Genomic DNA, 17,088 nt, shown 5'->3' on the forward strand with positions numbered 1-17,088 from the left:
TATTTAAGACAAGACCACGTATTGGTCTTAAAGCCAAAGAGTTTACTGCTCTCTAGAGTAATTTTTCTTTTATTAGTATTTCTTCCCTCTTTAATTGAATTACACAAAAAAAAAAAAAAAAAAAAGCAACCAAAATTATGAAGACCACCAGCACAGTGAAAAAAAGAAAATGTCTCCCAGGGTTTTCAGTTCTCTTCCCTCAGTGTTCTGGAGTCCAGATGTGGAAAGCCTAGTAGAGCTGAAAACATTTTTGAAGGGTGGAAAGAAAGTTTGGATGCTACTGCTGTAGCCTTATTTTATCCAAACCAGACAATTATCGTTCTTTATGAAGATTAAAAAGCCAAACAACACACAAACCATACCTCTTATATATTGTTACTAAAAATTATTTATAAGTGAGCCTGCTGAAAAAAAATGCTACTCTGCATCTTCTTAGTACTTAGAAGCAAAGATCTTTACAAGGCCTTCTTAACTCAGTAGAATATTTATTGCCTTCATAGTCTTTAAAATCCTGTTTGTCAGGTGTGTCAGTTTATTTTTAAGAGATGTATTTTTCCTGCTCACATATCAAGCAAATACATATTGATTTGCTGCAGCCATACCAGGTCACAGAATATGGAGGAATGTTCCCATATCTTACGCAGCTACACCTGGAATATGGTGTTCAGCTAAGTGATGACAAGGGTGGTCAGTGAGGTGATGATAAAAGTCTATAAATAGCTGAAGAGGGTGAACTCTGAGGAGGGAGAAGCATTGGTTTAAGGTGGACTGAACAAGCCTGACTGGAAGAAACAGAAAGATGCCTTGACAGCCAGGGCCAGGGAGAAGCTGCTAAATAGGATCTCACATACACTATGATTGCCAGCAGAGCAGTCTGGGCTTGGCCTTGTGTACACCACAGACATATAATGAATTTACTATTCCAGATTAATTATTCTGGGAAATTTCCAAGCATATTTAAGCACTTCAACTGCTAAATTTGGCCCCAAGTTCAACAGTCTACCAACAGGAGTCACATGCTGGGTGTATTTAGAACTACACTCGACATCGCACTGGAAACATGTAAGAGGAAATAAATCTGCCCAGAGAGGAAGATGGACACAAACCCTGCAAATCTGTCATACCTCTGTTTTCTGTAGTTCTAGGAAAACATGCATATGGGATTTGGGAAAGGTCTTTTTAATAAGGGTTAATTGGAGAAGTATGTCACACATGACTGAGTACCGTTTCAAATTACTGCTCATGCTGGCATAACTAAATTAGACAAATGACAGAATACCAAAATAGGGAATAGTCAATCTTCTTCCCTCCTACTTAATCTTTATATCTTCATTAGTATCAAATATCAGCAATTACAACTTTTCTGGAATTTGTTGCTTCTTTCAAAATATTAGTATGACCACATCATAATTTTCCCCAGAGATCCAATAATTCTGTAAAAATCTTTCTTCTGTTTTCAAATTATCAGTCTAGGCTCTCAAACTGCTGGATTTATCTGGTTTATCTGATGCAAAAGTTCAGGATACATGATATTGATATAACCCTTTCGGAGCTTGAAAAAAAAAAAAAATCTGAAAGGGGAAAAATAACCAGCTAGTAAACCAGATTAGTTATTCCCATGAAAATCACTGTACTGTATGTAACACTGTGTTGCTCTAAAAGTCAGGTCCCTAACCCTGAACCCAAAAAAGTCCCTTCAGTTTCTCTCTGCTGTCCAAGTTAATTGCAAGTATTTCCTGACGCTGAGAATGTAGGCAGAAAAAGGAAAAACGTCGACTTGAGAAAAGCACAGCTTCCAATCCCCACCCACCAGCTTCAGTCAAAGGGATGACTTCAGTCTCTTTCTTAACTAATCCTGTCACTGTAAAATCCTACAGTCATTCTTCCAACATAAAGGGAAAACGGACTCACTAGGAGGACCTAGACTCTTTCAGCTTGAACTGTTAACCAATGGTGGAAATGCAAGAATGCTGAAGTTGTGCCTTCAGAGCCAATAGAGTGGATTTGTGTGTCCCACATGACTGTGTTTCCCCTGTCTTTCACATGGGCAGTATTTAGTTCAATTCAGAACTGCAGATAGTATAGCGTGCAGAACAGCAATGGGATGTCTGAGCACAAGTAGCTGACTTCCAGGCGACTTCAGGAAGCAAATTTGTACATTTCTCCTGAATTATCTGGGATTCTGCACCCCTGACATTCTCCAACCCTCCTTTTCGCTGCAGAAGGAGACAGCGACCTGCACAGCACAACGAAACTGTGAGTACGGGCTCTATTTCTTTTTATTTTCACCCAGAAAAGCAAATCTCTTAAAAATGTCAAAATGCTATGTGCCCTAAATCAGTGATTACTTTTCTTATGAGATGAGCAAGTATGTAAAGTGTTATTCAAATTCAGAAATATTTATTGCATGCTTCAATAAAAGAAAGAGAAAAAAAAATAGCAAAAACGACTTATCCTCCAGGGCAGTGCCTGCATGCACGCTGCATGACACACTGCTTCCTGACATAGCCAGCGTGCTGCTTTGTTCATAAAGAAAAACAAAGACAAAAAGCCCTACACACGTATGTTGTTCACTTTTATTTGTACTCTGTGTCTAATCAGGCCTGATCTGTCCCCAAGGGGAAAACATAAAGGCAAACTTTAACTCCGCCAGCAAGGGCAGCCCAGACTTTGCAGACATCTGACAGTTATTATAATTAGCTATGAAAGACAGCAAAGACACTTTGGGGCAAATAGCTCTTACATTTGGAACAATGAAGTCGAGCAAGGTTCCCATCCCACCCCTTCCACGGGGGGAGGGGGAGAGGCAAGGCAAGGGGGGGAGTGTTAGGAAAGGGTTATGGCTGGACTGAAAACACACAACTAGTGTATAATATCTGGACTCGCTCAGCATGAGGAGAGGCTTTTTGATAAGCAACTTTACCTCTAGATTGCAGCTTGCATTCACTCAGATTCCTGATGGGGTGGGAAAGGGTGTGGGTCTCTTTACGGTATAACGTCAGAAGGTCGGTGTGGAAGGGGCAGTGGGGGCGAAGGGGGCAGAAAGAAGAGAATATCCATAGCAGGAGACATTGAAATTGTTTCCCAGAGCTTTACTGGCCAGATCTCCTTAAGCCCAAGTTGCTTTCTGGGCAAGATTTATGAGAGTTCTCAAACAGAAGCAACAGACAAAGCAGCGCTTTTTTTCTTCTTCTTCCTCAGAAAAGAAATTCAACCCAAACGAATAACCGTGTAATAAACAGCACTGATTTGTATTTTTGCTCTGTTTTCCCCCACCACATGCTTGTAAGACCTTTAATAAGGTCTTTCCCCCCTGCCTGCACGATCCTTCCCACCCCCCTTCCCTACCAAAAGTTAGATTCTGAAAACTACAATCGGAAGGGAAAAAGCAAAGACAATAGAAATCTGACTCAGTCCTGGCTGGGCTGGATCTCTAATAATGCATGAAGTGAAAACAGTTTCTAAGTGAAAGATGAGCAGACTTCTTTTAAAAAAAAAAAAATTAAGTGCAATAAGGAGAAATTGTTGAAAGACTCCAGACGCTACTAATTATGGCTTAAATAAATCTTCCTGGACAGATGTTTGCTTGCTTCCACTGCAGGGAAAGGAACGTTAAAAGAAGCATTTTTTAAAATAGGATTTGACATGAATCTTGTACATATGATTTTTTTTTTTGTAAATACACTGTTTTATTCTTTGTCTGCCCTCCTGTTATCTCCCCCTCCCCCAACCGCCGCCCACTGTGAGCTGAGACACCTGAAGGCTAGACACAATGATCAACAGAGCACTGCGCTCGCCTGTCTGGATTCCAGCCAGATTTTTTTTTTTTTTCCCTTCCACAATCAAGGAGCCTGCACGCAATGCACGGCAAGCCCCTTGCTCTGCTATGTGCAGATCAGACAGAAGTCTGAACCGTGCTGCAGAAAAGATTAAAGACAAACACAAGCCTTTCCTCCTTATGTCGGCCAGGCTCAGTTTCAACTTTGTTATGATTTGCAAAAAAAATACAAAATAAGCAACTTTGTAAACATATATACACATTATTGTGCAAAGCATATGCACACGCACACACACTTTCCAACACAGCGTAACTAGGGACATCCAGTGTTTCCTGTTTTACTGTGATTTTTACTCTAGGCTTACAGTCAATGCAGGATTTTATGTGAAGTTCATGCATCACTTACATAATTGCTGTGTAACTCTCAAATATATGTAAAGATTTTCTATGCGCATATGATATATTACATAAAGCCAAGAGGCTACTGTACAGATACCTGTTCCTGAATGCCCATCAAGCTGAAATCTTACAAATTACTTGCGTTTAGAGAATTAGCAAGAGCTCCTAGACAGTTTTATGATAGTTTTAAATGAGGCAGTAGCAAAATGCTTTGTGAATAGGTTGCCTTCAAACCGAGGAAGGGGAGCATGGCAGGGGACTGAGCTGGCCCTGCACGCCCTGGCCTTCCTGGTGCACAGCCCAAAGAAATGCCGAGTGGCCCCGTGCCATCGTGCCACAAAGTTGGGCTAGAGAATGCAGTACTCCCCAAAATAGTTGCTCTCCATTTGGTGTGGCTATGGGTGGGGTTACCAGAGACATACAGGGGAAAGGCAGATTCAAAGCCTGTATTCTATTTAATTTATAAACATATGCTGTGCAGATCGACCTATTTTCTAAATTCTTTGGAATTTCATTGTCTTGCGGTACAAATTATGGGGTGATAAATACGATGACTAATATTTGCTTTCCAATATGAAATTTGTATGAAAAAGACCTAAAAGAAAACACATTTTAAAATACACAACCACATGCACACATGTACAATGTTATTTTACTCCTGAAAATGCTTAAACTATATTTTAATCACTCTAACAGGTATCCTAAAGGAAAGTGATAAATTTTTTTAGATTTTTTTCTCTGATATTGCTTAGAAACACTATGAAAAAAGAAAGCCAGCATAAGTATCCCATAAATTTAATCTTAAAAAAAAACTTCCTTTCCAAATAGCAGCGGAGACATGCAAACAAAAGATTGCATGTACTGGCAGCAATATCCACAGCAAAGTAAAAATTCCTGAATAGAGATGTCAGAAAAATTAAGTGAATGAATCAAGAGCTGTGGTCAAATTTGTATTCCTGCATTTTATTTCTTTGTAAATAAGGGATTTAATGCTTTTCTAAAGGAACAATTTACACTGCTTATATGAAATATACAAATAAACTACACAACGGTTATACATGAGGAGTATATATTTGTAAATTATATGCATGTACATGTGTTCATAATATTAAGGTCATAATTACTTTTCTATTTTTCCTGGCATATTATGTTTTAAAACACAATTTTTCACTTGTTTTAAAGAATGTATTTTGAAATAATGCCTGCAGCTAAATTATGAAGTGTTCACTTTCATTTTCTTAAGGTAATGACAAGGCAATCATATTTTTATCCTTTCCTAGAGGCTGAAATCCTATGCAAATCAATTTCTCTAAACTTCAGCAGTGATTTACACACTATTTTGTCTTAGAAGGGTATTTCAGTTGGCAATTTATGCAATGTTTGTCAGTGTAAAAGTAATGTCTAATCACATAAGAGATAAGCATTAAGCTGGAGAATATGAATACAGGGTCCTTGCCTCCATGTTTAGTTCAACACTCTCCCCTTCTCCCACCAAGGTCTCTTGGGTTTTGTGAGTTCTGGTACAAAAACTCTGCCTAGAGCAGGGAGGAGATACCTGACCGGTGTTGCTTTAAAAATGGCATTATCCTCTCCTGCTGTTATTGTCCACATACCTGAAATTTGGAGCTTTGTGTTTTAGTTTTTTTACAAGAAGAATTTGTTTACCTTGTGTGAAAATTGCTGTACTCTGTTTTTTTACTGACTTCTTTAAACTTTTTAATAGTTGATGTTGAAATAATGCAATCATGGAAGCTCATGCATATTTATGACTCCATTCCTTGAAAATTTGATATCTATTACAACTTGTCTCTTAGCCTGTGGCCTACATTTGATTGTGCAAATTCCACGGTGCTACTCACACAAACTTCAAGTTCTAATTTCCTTTTTTAAACTCTCCTCTCCTCTCTTCCCCCCATGCTTCCTGTTGCATTTGATTGTTTGAGCCTTTCCTAGTTCAATCAGAAGTGTGACTTTTAGTCCTAGGAATAAAGTGCTGAGAATTACATCCAAAACTTTCAAAAGATTGGTGTTTCACTTATGCCTCTACAGAGCTGAGGTAACTTGAGAACCTACCAGAAACACAGACAGTCTCAATAAGGTAACAGGGTCAAAGGAGCTCATGCATTACAGATAGGAAGACAACTGTACATTGCATTTTTATAGATTAAAAACACAGACTGTTTTAATGTAAACACATTTCTGTTTGATATTTTAGCAAACTGTTGCAAAGCTCAAACTAGAGCAAAGTCAAAACTACTTTCAGCATGGTACAGTTAGACCAGATGGCCACGTGTTCTTTTCTTATTTAGATGAGACTTTTCCTTTCAATAACATCTTTCTTCCTGACCTGCTTAAAAATTCCAGCGAATGAAATCAGCACAGGATTTTCAATTCTAATTGACCATGTGCAGAGGAAAGGCCAGTAGAGAAATCAGTAGGACCATTGTAAGGCACACTGCATCAATCTCTCCTTTGTCCTCAATCTTTTCTAGTATGAGCTAAAATAATTAAGTATATTTAATGTATTTTATTTGTACAGCAGCAAATGTAGTAGCATTCAGGCAACTCATAGTGAGTTCCCCTTTTAGAAATGCATGTAACAAGGAAGATGTATGTCTGACACCAGACATGCAGGTACTTGACATCATTTAATAGCCAAATATTAAAACAAAAATACATGAAACTAGAAACAAACCTCCCAAAACAAACTCAAGGAAAGAATGACCAAAAAGACTGAAAGATGTGGCTGAATTAAATCATGAAGTGCTTTACCTTTTCTAATGAAGGCAGAAGTTTTGAAAGATATGGTACTTAAAAAAATTTTTGAAAAGCACATTTTAGAAGAGTCTGAAAAATCCATTTTTCCACTGTCCATAATATTGACCCTTAAAACATCTGTAATCTTCAAATGTTTCAAATTTACCTGCATTGATTTTACCCACATGCATCCCACCTACACTGCATTGGTTGTGATCAGCCTCAATTGTGTCTGTGTGATCTACATGTGAGGTACAGACTGTAAAAATTGTGTGTATTACACACACAAACATTACCTATAGAAATACACACCCAGAGAACATCATTGCAGCCTTACCTACTATTTTATTTGCATTTAGTGAGATGTGTGTGAAACAATATAGCAATATTTGAGATTTAACGAGTATGCAAAGGATGCACAAAGTCCTACTTATATGTTTATGTAGCCCATGGATAAGGTAAGTGGGCAAAGGAATCCTTCAGAAGAAAAGGGGGTGGGGAAAAAGACTAATTGAGAGCAATATAGAGCAACTTTGGTTGGTTCAACAAAATAGCAACAGACTTATGGCTGTACTATTTTGGACAAATTCACTGTACTCACAGTTTAGTTTAACATTATGCTTGAATGGTTGGTAGTTTCATACTGTCACTATAAGCTTAGATCAATAAACAACACCTGTAGAATATAAATTCTGAAAAAGAGTTATGAAAATGGTTTCATTAGGAAAACCTGAAGAAAAGAAATGGTTTCATTAAAATTACTATCATTTCTGAACTTAAGGTGAAAAACAATCCAGGAGAAAATTCAGTGGGCAGCATGGCCTTTGCTATTTGTCAAGCATGCAGCCCAAATAACGTGCATGAAGAAACATGCCTAAGAACATAAAACAAAGCACAGACCTTGGTTCTGGCCAGGCAGACATGGTAAAAGGTCTGATTTCAGCTCTCCAGCAAGATGCTTCCTAGCCTTGGGCAAGTCATTTAAGTGCCTGGATTCTCATCTATGTCACATTATCAGAATTTAAGTTTTGAATGTGTGATTATAATTACGAGGTCAGCAAAGAGATACCACAGAAAAGGATTCAGGAGAGACCTCAGATGCTTGAAAACAACATAAAATACTAGACTGAATAATGGTTTTTTGTTTTTGTTATTAAGTGAGATCGTTTTTGGTGTGGTATTTCTACAACAAGAAAGATACAAAAAGACAAGATACATAGCCTCTTTCTCAAGAGATCAATGTCATTCAGTTCTAGCTTAATTTTCTAAAAGTTCTTCATGTACTTGAACATTCATTTCTTATTTTTTACTAACTTACAACAAAATATCAGAATATAGGATAAATGGAAGATGCTTTTCCATCTGTAAAGGTGCTCTAGATTCAACACTCGTCCAAGGCCTACCACTAAAACTGACCCCAGTAATGGCTTATTTAAGAGAGAGTCCCAGGGTACCAGTGAGACAGAGCAGGTTAAATACTGCACTGCATGAGCAGAGTTCAATCCTGGGCCCTAGACACGCGCTGCCTGTGGCCTTCTGCAGCCCAGAGGTGATCCTGGAATGGCCTAGAGTGTATTCTTACTGATAAAGTCTGAAGGCCACCTAGCGAACCACCTCGAAGTTCAGCACGTGCCCGAAGCATCATGCTGAAACAGGTCTTAAATATCTACAGAGCACATTGACCTGAAAAGTAAATGCCTCTGCTGGGTTCTGCCCCCATTAAACTGTGTTCCCACATTCACCTTTCTGTTTCTATTGATGGTTCTTTGATTGCCACCACCGAACAGACTAAGTTAGAAACCCTTCAGCAGCAATGCTAAAAATCACTGCGCATGAACAGAAATCACTGAGTCTGCACTGGCCAAGAGACTTGACAGGAGACCTTTTGAGGCCACCATTTTGTGACTGTGTAATGACCATGTCACACATATGGAACTGGAAATTTTGCTTTCTCTCCCTGAGGAAATAGAAGGGATCTCTGTGCAAAACAAAAAAAAATTGAAATATATTCTTCTTAATGTTGTTACTAACCAATATTCATGTACGGCATGAAAGAAATACTCAGACTTTCAGCTATCTTGCATCAGTGCTGCTCATAAGATAAAAATAATTAATGAAAAAGGCAATGTGACAAAGCTGCTGAACATCTCAGTAGGTTTACAGAAAGGGTAGGGAAGTGAAAAGCGGGTGAGAGGAAAATATCCTGCATGGAAGTACAGCCTCGTGCAATGCTCAGAACAAGGAGAGGAAGTGAGCAAAATGTGCACGGTTACATGCAACCCATGGGCTGTATTTCACCAGCCTATTTTTACTGTCAAAGCTCCAGACTATATTAGGAGTCTATCCAGTCTCTTAAGCCATGGGATGTGGATAATGGGATCAGATAAAATGATTAAAATCAGTTTGGTCTTATGCTTTCATCTACTAAGTGTAATAGATGCAAAACTGAAAGACTTAATTGTACAATAAAAGTACAAACACATCTTTGTTTTACCTCTGCACTTTTCCAGTTTATAGAAATTGATGAGGTTTGTTTGATTGAAAAAAACAATGGCAAACAAGATGATTCTCCTCTTGCAGCATCCCAGCTGAAACTAGTTTCATCTATCCAAACAAATAAGCTCAGAAGTAGTTGCAGGAAAACAAAATTATACCACATCCCATGGGATATTTTACATAGAGTGTCTGGTTAATAAGCTTCAGAAACAAAGATTGCTTTTAAGTAGTTTACAGAGTTTAATAACTGCCTTTTGTTAGGCAGTTAAAAATCAGTATAATCAGTAAAAATCAGATAATTCCCAGAATGTCTTATCCATACACTGAGTTTGTACTACTATTTTCAAGCATTATTTTTTCAGCATATTTGAAACCATTTTTCTAAAAGAGAAATTCACAAAGAAAAGGATTTAAACAGATAAGTCTAGCAAATGACAACAGTGAAGAAAAGCAGTTCCCAAGGTTGATTAAAAGACTTGGAAAGGGTTAAAAATTCCAATCTTTATGTAAGAATTATAAATGAAAGAAGAGTTAAAAAGGGGGAGAAGCGGGGGAAGAGCTAAGCTGCTGGTGACTTGAGTGTATTTATGGATTACTATGTCCTGAAAAGAAGAAAACCAGAGTTGTAAGATGACACTGCAGGGGTTGTCTGGACTTTTCACCGAGTGTAAAGTCTGTTTAGTCAGTGTCTTAATGCCTAATGCTGACCTTTGCCCTCTTCACTCCTCCCTGCTCCAGGTGCAACATTTTTGCAAGTGCTTTAACATTACTGGAAGTTTTTGCAGGTTTCACACACTGCAAAGTGCACAGAGCACTTTACACATTCATTACACCCACCCAATATCAAGAGTTAGCACATTTTTTTATCCTAAGTACACACAGTGATTTCTTTTACACATTTTTCCTTATTAGTATTAATGCATTAAATTAATAAAAACAAAAGCTTCTTTGTAAAGGTATTTAATTTACATAGTTCTGTACAACAAGATACAAAATTAAATATAAACTCATCTCATGCTTCCCAGCACTGAATTATTCCAGGAGTGTGCAACATATGCCAGCAATGCTATTGATCTCTCTTAAATTAATTCTCTTTGCTATGGAAATGGAAGACAAAAACAAAACCCATTGCTACAAAATAGTCTAGGTAATAAAGCTCATTTTCCTCAGGAAAAAAAAATTATCTCTTGTAGACTTATTAATGAGATTTGAAGTGATAAAAATTTTAAAGAAAAACAACAGTTTTAGAATAATAATTAAAAAGCAAAATTACATAATGTCTGTACAATTTCAGCTTTGATTTACAAAAATAAGAAGTCCCTTAAATCTATTAATTCTACAGTTTTCAGTAATGAAGACAATATAAAAATACACACAATTATTTCTCTATGCTTTATGTTTAGTAGATAGCTGCCAAGATTTTTGAGGTCTACAATTTAACTTCTCTGAGGAGAAAATATAATCTGGGTACCATCATCTTCAAGACTACTAGAGATGTTGTGTTGTTTCTGGAAAGGGTACTGTGGGCATTTCTTGCTACCGTGGGCAAGGAATCCATTTTCCCCATGCACCCAATGCTGCTGGACTTCTGGCTCCTTTGGGTCTCACCTGGCATTGAAGATTTTCACTGTGTAATACCAGGCACTGAAACTCACCCAATGGCATAAAGCTTTCTGCAAATCCAAGACTGTCCAGTCATGGTTCCTGCACTTTGTGATCCACACCAGCTAACTATGGCCCCCCAAAATTAAAAATTATTTAGAAATTTAAAACTTTTAAATAACTGACTGACTTCCCCACATTCCTGCCTCACTGAGTTATGCTGAGAAATGTTCATTACATTGAGGGAAAAGAAAGGAGGAAAAGGACTAGTTTAAAAGAGGTCAATAGCAGCAGGTAGGCTTTATGGAAAACCCTACTGGTCTAGCCAGAATAGCCCAGGATAATACATCTTCTATGTATAGCATTACTTCAAGGTGAGACTTTAATAAAAAAAAAAAGACTTCAGATGAGGGTTTATATTTAGGGAATTGCTGTGACAGAGATGTGTTTGCATCTGGACTAAAACATTTATTCTACTGGATTACCTTTCAGATACTCTTTAAGCAGCTATACTGCTTACAGGACACTCTGCCTCTCTAAAGAAATATTTTAGTGTTTTCCTATGACATCGCTAAATAAAAGTTAGCTTAGGTCATCTTTATTACCTAGATAGTTTTACAGGGTCTCATTTTGGGGGAGATTTTTCTTTAAAACAAAATATGGACCTTAATATAGTAGTTTATTCCAGGAGTAGGCAGAGGTTAAAGGGTCAAAATATTGTGGAAGTGTATCCTGAAATAGATTTCTAATGTTTTTCAATTTCATTTGTAACACTGAAACTACAAGAGAATAATGGGGAAACAAAAAAAAAAGGTTGTTTCTTGAATGACAGACTATTTCTAGAGCTGGGTAGCTTTATCTCAGCACAAAGAGTGCTCCTGTTCACAGTGCAGCTGCTAACAACTCATCAGCACTCCTTGTTTAAGAGTAGGGTACAATTAGAAGTCAAAACTTTAAAAACCTGAAAAGTTATTACTGCAGTAAGCCATGCAACTGGATTTGATTTCTAGCCAGACTGTATCCCTTTGCTCCTGACACTGTTTACAAGACATATTTAGTGCAGGTGGTACTCTCCTTAATTTCACTGAAGGTCAAGTGTACTTGTCATAATTGTATTTTTTGCACAGCTGAGAATTCAACTACTTCTGCAGACTGAAAACAGACATTGTTTCTGTAAAGGAAACACAGAGCACTGAAGAGTTGGACTTGAAATAAACAGAATGAAGTAAATTCTCACAGTTTTCACCTACTATCTCATCAAGATCATCACTTTTGTGTCTGCTGTGTATCAGCACAAGCAGCCATTTGGGTCCTTCACTGCCAGAACATCAGAATCCTCTGTCTGGAAAAGTGGTTTCATTTATCTGGCTTTAGGGAGGGGGCTATTTTCAATTTTTTTTTCAGGACTACAAACTAAGATGAAGGTTTTGCAATATTTGGAAATAACTGACATTACAATGATTTACAATAAAACTGAAATTAATCAAGATGCTAATTTAAGTAAATAAAAACTACATTACCAAAAATATAAATTCATTTTCTTCTCTTTTGGAACATCAAAATTGTGGCTTTCAGAAGAGACTCAGTCTTATTTCCTGTAAATTCTAAACTGATATGTTATAATTGTCAGACAGAAAACTAAATATGCTGAAAAAAAAAAAAAAAAAGCATGGCAGAAATAGGACACTGTTCTTGTGCTTTGATTCATTTACACTTATGAATTATCAGTCTCTCCTATGTGCAATATGTGCACTTAAAATACAAAGCATTGTCCACTGAATCTTCATTTTCCTGTGAATAGGTTTCCCTCATCCTCTATCTTACAATCATTGCTAGTGCCTTCACTATGCAGTTTACTTGAAGAAAGGAAATTAAAGCAAAACATCTCTGAATTGTGCTTCATGTTTTTTTCATGTCAGTTGAAAACAGCTATAACGAAAAACCCCCAAACAACCAGGTGTCTCCTTTTGTAATTCTTATGTAATAGTTCAGTCTTGCATAATACTTAAAAAAGCCTCCAGTTTTCTTCAAGTAAATGATTTCCTAATATATCAGGGACAATGAAGAGAATCATCCTTCTTTCCAGATTCTCTTCATGTCAGGACCAGAGCTCAGGTTTGCGTCAGAGTATCAGCTCACAAAATTCTAAAACTAGAGACAGATTCCTCTTGTGAAATCCATTTGCTGATTACCAGCTTCTTACCCATCTCTTCTACCCCTATCTAATCTGCTTCGCTAAGCAATTCTGACCTGAATCACTGTATTCCTCTGCAAACAGCAAAACATAAGATATAAAGATTTGAACTAGTTACATAAATACACAATTGTACTCTACATACGATGAGAGTTTTTAAAACTTTACTTGAAAGCATAAATGCAAGTAAAATAGTGCCCTTTAATGGAGCAGTTTGAAGATACAGAAATACTTTTCTTTAAATTGAAACGAGAAAGATCAGGACTTCAAATCTACATTTCCATTATTGTAGAAACCTCAAAAACCTGGGTTGCAATCTGATTACTTTCTGTTATTTCCTCAAAACACAAAATACTACACTAAAGCAAGCAGCAGAGTCTCATGGAATTTCACTAAGTCAACTTACAGGACATGTGTATTTCAATCTGTGGGATTCACTTGACATTTTGTATGTAAATCCAAGCTTCCTCTTTCCTCACCTCATTGGCAAACTTATTTTTTAGTTTTATCTAGTTGAATTATCAATTTTTACTGCTTTATTTTATATTCAAATCCACAAAACATGGAATTTTTTGTTTGGGTTTTTTTTTTCCTAAAGAGAAGAAAGAAAATATCCCTCTAACCACTATTCTATGCCAGCTTTGTACTTATATTCAGGGAATAAATTTTACACAACTTCATTTACAGAATCACTAATTAGGACTATTCTTTCAGTATCAGTATTCTAGCTGAGTTTTTCAGGCTCAGTATTAAATATGGGGTAACTTAAGGTCTTTTCCATGAAAAAAAATTAAAATCTATCGTCCTGCTAATGAAGGAAGTGAAACCTAAGTTACTTAAAAAGCTGATGAAGTTCCTGTCCTTTTTTAGGAGGAATCAAGAAGGTTTTTGCTGAAATACTGGTTTAAATTTATACCACAGAAAAAAAAATCCTGAACTTTAAGAAATAGTTCAAAAGGAACAGAGACTAGCACTGAACAAGTATCGAGTTCATGAATCTACTTCGATGCACAACTGCATTTTTTTCTCTGAGGAGATGGCAACACACTTGTACCTTTGTAGCAACCAGCACAGGGAATCACCTCTAGCCTCATCCCAGCAAGCTCCAGTGGGGTAGGCCTCCATCGTGTTCCAAACACATTCCTGGAGAAAGGAGAATGATGCCTTGCCTGCACAGGTTGTGAGAACATCAAGGCCATTGAAAGGACCAGTGGGACTTGGCTGAGTTCCCAACTTTTATCAAATTAAGAAAAGGTTTCTACTCCTGCAATGCTTCTCTGATGAGTAACTCACCATGTAGTGCCTATATCCTGTCCTTTCCTTCTTAGGGATTTACACAGACCAGACAGCAATGATTTCCTGCTGGATGCCCTCAGGATTCATTGCATGTTTTGGATGTTGCAAAGGAAGAGGAGACAGTCAAGAAAATTTGAGACTTTTATGGGAGAAGGGTTTGTGGCCTTTGGCTACAAGATCTTAATGAGCTTCCTGCTCCTTTTTTCCATAGCTCTCTACAACAGGAGGCAGCAAGCATAACGAAGACTAGAATTGTGCACCCCTCCTTGCCAAGGATTTGTCATCCAGTAGCTTTAAATTTAGAAACTTAAATTGGCTGTCATTTCTTTTACTGCACAAATGTAAAATAAATGATGTTAAGATAGCATTAAAGAGAAATGTGGGGGAGACTTATCAATTGTTCTGTTTGAAAACTTGTACTTTATTTAATGACAAGCAGTGAGATTCACTGGAAAAGGCATTCTGCACTGAAAGATACTACACATACTTCATTATACGAGAATATTTCCAAATGAAAACCTGAATTGTTTTCCATTTCCTTAAAGAAGGCCTCAGACTGTACCACCTGTCTAAACATATTTACAGTCTCTCCACATGGCTGCAAGCTCACTGTAGTGGAATTTTTCTAAGGGTCAAAGGTAGCACAACTGAAGAGGTTTTGTTTTTTAAGACACAAGGAGATATCCATGAATTTTCTGCAAATCTTGCTGCAGATATAACTGGCTTATAATAGAAACATTTGTTAATCTAATCTAGAGACACAAACTATTGAGTGGCTGCTAACCATTCGATAAACTTTTTTAAAATTTAGTACTACATTCTGCAGTATGCTTTTGACTTACCTACTTTGTTCTCTGCTGCCCTCTTTTTCCATTTTTTTTGTTTGCAAGATGTTAGTTGAACCACAAAAGCAAACCCTGTATCTCCTAGCTTACTTGCCAAGTTATTTTACTTTTGTTTCCTCATTTAAGGGGAAAAGCAGGGCTAAGGGTGAATAAACATTATGGATCAGGTGATGCGTCCATACCTGAAGACAGGAGCAAAGATGAGAGATCAAACTTGCCTAAGAAAAGATAAACGATTACTGAATCACAATTGTAATGTATTTATCACTTGAACAAATTGCTCAAAATTTGATGGTTGCTATCTTTTCTGAAATTTCTATTTGGAGGATCCCTCCCCCATTCTCCTAGAAAGACATCTGGCTACCACTGAATGGAGTTTAATGTTTGAACATCCCATCTGGTTTCATCATGCTAACACATGATTCCAAGTCATTCAAGAAGTATGAACAATGGATATTGTATTCCATATAGTGCCATGTGGATTTGATCTTTAAAAGATGGTGGCACTGTAGAACTCAATCTTTTAGTTAGAAGTCAAAACATTTCACGTACAGAAAACTCATTTCCCACAGCCTTGGAAGCCTCACATTTTATCCTGCTCTAAGAATGACAAGGAGACAATGTCTCCCTCATATAGTGCCATTCCTATTGTTACCTACCAGAATACCTATCTTGAGAAATCAAGAACACATTTCCTAAACACGGCAGTTAAAAGCAGCATGAAAACAGATTTTTCATGAGAATACATATTATTTTCATACTCAAATTACTTCCAGATTGATTAAAAACAAAAGCAGAAGTTTGCTGAGGCAAATAGAAGTTGTGCGCTTTTGCCTTCCAGAGCTGGTACCTTTCACTGACATTAGCAAAATCTAAAAAAGTCCCTCCAGAACAAAGTGCTTTATGTATAAGTGCTTTCCTCAACAGACCAGCACTACTTTATCTCAGTGATGCTGAAAGAACATCTCATTTCTCTATATACTCTCAAACTAAAATACAGTTTTCAGTTAATAACGGTTCTTACTCAAACAGTTCTTTCACTTTATTTCTTCATAAGGATAATTGACTCATGGTCCTGTAACACTGATCCTAATATATTTTTTGTAATTCTTAAAGGGTGCCTAGTAGGAACAAATGTTCAATAAGTATCTTCTTATGAAAACTTAATAAAAACTTATTTCAGACTAAAAGAGAATTATATAAACTTCAAGTGTAAACAGATATTTAAATATTTTCTAGCTGTCCTTTAAGCCACATAATAAAATGATATTGCTTCATTAGAGCACTTGGGAAAGTGACTTGTTTTACCTGCAAGTGTGAGAAGATGAGGAAAATACAGATATTTTGGAGGGAAACACCTTTTTGGTGGAATGAAGCAGGGCAAATATGCTTTATATCTCTGGAACTGGATCGTGAAGAGTGACAAGTTTATCCTCAAAACTCTGAGGTCAGACTCAGAGTTGGGTAACAAGATATTATAGTGTGCTGATAAGAGAAAACAATTCTGTGGAGATTGATAAAGGCAATTACACCACCCAACTTTTTCCAAACTGTTGATATGTATGTTTTATTTAGCATCACCATTTCACCAGCCAGCTCAAAAGTTAGATAGATTAGATGTGTGAATCTAATCTAAAAGCTGAAGTTAGTTAGATGTGTGGATGACATGACATCAAAATTTTCACAGAAACACCTAAATCAAAAGTATTTAAGAGGCTACT

At 37.0% G+C, this 17,088-nt stretch overlaps 2 long non-coding RNA genes across 9 annotated transcripts in view; one reads left to right on the forward strand and one right to left on the reverse strand.

Moving 5' to 3' along the window:
- The window catches only part of LOC110479824 (uncharacterized), a 154,001-nt gene extending 150,998 nt beyond the window's left edge, over nt 1-3,003 (reverse strand). The window contains exon 1 of the long non-coding RNA XR_013340481.1: nt 2,924-3,003. This is a non-coding gene — a long non-coding RNA (uncharacterized LOC110479824). The remainder of the gene's footprint in view (nt 1-2,923) is intronic.
- The window catches only part of LOC110479805 (uncharacterized), a 61,739-nt gene continuing 46,465 nt past the window's right edge, over nt 1,815-17,088 (forward strand). For all 8 annotated transcript variants that reach the window (XR_002466990.2, XR_002466994.2, XR_002466991.2 and 5 more), the window contains exon 1: nt 1,815-2,256. This is a non-coding gene — a long non-coding RNA (uncharacterized LOC110479805). The remainder of the gene's footprint in view (nt 2,257-17,088) is intronic.

The sequence above is a fragment of the Lonchura striata genome, chromosome 9, assembly GCF_046129695.1.
Source record: "Lonchura striata isolate bLonStr1 chromosome 9, bLonStr1.mat, whole genome shotgun sequence".
Classification (NCBI taxonomy): Eukaryota; Metazoa; Chordata; class Aves; order Passeriformes; family Estrildidae; genus Lonchura; species Lonchura striata.